Raw genomic sequence first — 2,618 nt, 5'->3', positions numbered from 1 at the left:
TCCAGGCAATAGCTAGGTTGGAGAAAGCCTTTTATGACAAAATGGAATTGATTAGGGCAGAAGTGAAAGCCACCAGAGATGGTGTTAACAATGCTCTCAATGAGTTCCAACCTAATCTAAATTCTCTAAAAGCTAGGGTAACTGAGACAGAAGATAGAATTAGTAATCTGGAGGACAAACTCATAGAAAGAAAGGATCAGGAGGAATCCTGGAACAAGCCGCTTAGAAGCCACAAAAACAGAATTAGGGAAATAAATGACACAATGAAACGTTCCAACATCAGAATTATTGTAATCCCCGAGGGGGAGGATAAAGAAAGAAGACTAGAATATATAGTTGAACAAATTCTCCATGAAAATTTTCCCAATCTGGCGAATGAAACCAGTGTTCCTGTACTAGAGGCAGAGAGGTTTGCCCCCAAGATCATAGAATTTAGAAAGACCTCGAGACACCTGATTGTGAAAATGATAAATCATAATTGTAGATAGGAGCTCTAGAAAGCAGCTAGGGGGAAGAGATTCCTTACTTACAGAGGAAAGCCCATCAGAATAATGTCAGTAATGTCTGCAGAAACCTGGCAAGCCAGAAAGGGCTGGCAAGATATAGTCAGGGCACTAAATGAGAAGAACATGCAGCCAAGAATACTTTATCGAGCAAGACTGACATTCAAAATGGATGGAGAGATAAAGATCTTCTAAGACGGGCAAGGTTTAAAAGAGTATGGGACCACTAAGCCAACACTGCAGGAAATATTAAGTGGGGTTCTATAAAGAGGAAAAATCTTAAGAATATCATTGAACAGAAATATATGAAGACAATCTATAGAAACAAAGACTTCACAGGTAATATTATGTCAATAAAAATGTATCTCTCATGAGGTAGAGGAGAAGCAACATGGGGGGTTAAGGGGGTAGGAGAAGAGTAAATGAAGCAAGATGGGATTGGGAGGGAGATAAACCATAAGTGACTCTTAATCTCACAAAACAAACTGAGGGTTGCTGGGGGGAGGGGGGCTGGGAGAGGGGGGTGGGGTTATGGACATTGGGTAGGGTATGTGCTATGGTGAGTGCTGTGAAGTGTGTAAACCTGGCGATTCACAGACCTGTACCCCTGGGGAAAAAAATATATGTTTATAAAAAAAAATTAAAAAAAATGTATCTCTCAATGTGAATGGCCTAGATGCACCCATAAAACGACATAGGATTGCAGATTGGATAAAATTACAGGACCCATCCATATGTTGTCTACAAGAGAACCATTGTGAACCTAAGGGTACATCCACTCTAAATGTGAAGGGATAGAGAAGCATATTTCATGCCAATGGGGCTCTAAAGAAGGCTAGGGTATCAATACTCATATCAGATAAATTAGATTTTAAACTACAGACTGTAGTCAGAGATACAGAAGGACACTAAATAACTCTTAAAGGGACTATCCACAAAGAAGATTAACAATTGTAAATATTTATGCTCCCAATATGGGAGCAGCCAATTACATAAGAAAACTGTTAATCAAGATAAAGAGTCACATTGATAGGAATACAGTAATAGTAGGAGATCTTAACACATCACTCTCAGTAATAGACAGATCATCCAAGCAGAAAATCAACAAAGAAACAAGAGCATTGAATAATACATTGGACCAGATACCTCAGAGATATATACAGAACATTCCACCCAATAAGAACAGAATACTCATTCTTCTTGAGTGCACATGGAATCTTCTCCAAAATAGACCACATACTGGTTCACAAATCAGGGCTCAACCAATACCAAAAGATTGTGATTATTCCCTGCATATTCTCAGAACGCAATGCTTTGAAACTGGAGTTCAACCACAAGGAAATTTTTTGGAAAGAATTCAAACACCTGAAGGCCAAAGACCACTTGCTTAAGAATGCTTGGAACAACCAGGAAATCAAAGAAGAACTTAAACAATTCATGGAAACCAATGAGAATGAAGACACTTGGGTCCAAAACCTATGGGATACAAAAAGATGGTCCTAAGAGGGAAATGCATAGCCATTCAAGCCTCCCTCAAAAAAACTGAAAAATCCAGAATATACCAGCTATCTTTACACCTTAAAGAACTGGAGAATCAACAACAAATTAAGCCAACTCTACACACAAGTAGGGAAATAATCAAGATCAGAGCAGTGATCAATGAGATAGAAACTAGAGACAGAGTAGAATGCATCAATGACACTAGAAGCTGGTTTTCTGAAAGAATGAATAAGATCGATGAACCATTGGCCAAACTAATCCAAAAGAAAGAGAGAAAGCCCAAATTAATAAAATTATGAATGAAAAGGGAGAGATCACAACTAACACCAAGGAAATAGAAATAATCATCAGAAATTATTATCAATAGTTATATGCCAGTAAATTAAGCAACCAAGATGAAATGGATGCATTCCTGGAAAACTATAAACTTCCAAAACTGAATCAGAAAGAAATTGACAACCTGAATAGACTGATATCTAGTAATGAGATTGAAGCTGTGATTAAAAACCTCCCAGAAAACAGGAGCCCTGGACCTGATGGATTTCCTGGGGAATTCTAACAAACTTTCAAAGAAGAAATAACACCTATTCTCCTGACTCTGATTCAAAAAATTGA

This window comes from Lontra canadensis, unplaced genomic scaffold, assembly GCF_010015895.1.
Source record: "Lontra canadensis isolate GAN:19392208 unplaced genomic scaffold, GSC_riverotter_1.0 scaffold199, whole genome shotgun sequence".
Classification (NCBI taxonomy): Eukaryota; Metazoa; Chordata; class Mammalia; order Carnivora; family Mustelidae; genus Lontra; species Lontra canadensis.
Note: the sequence above shows the minus strand (reverse complement) of the source record.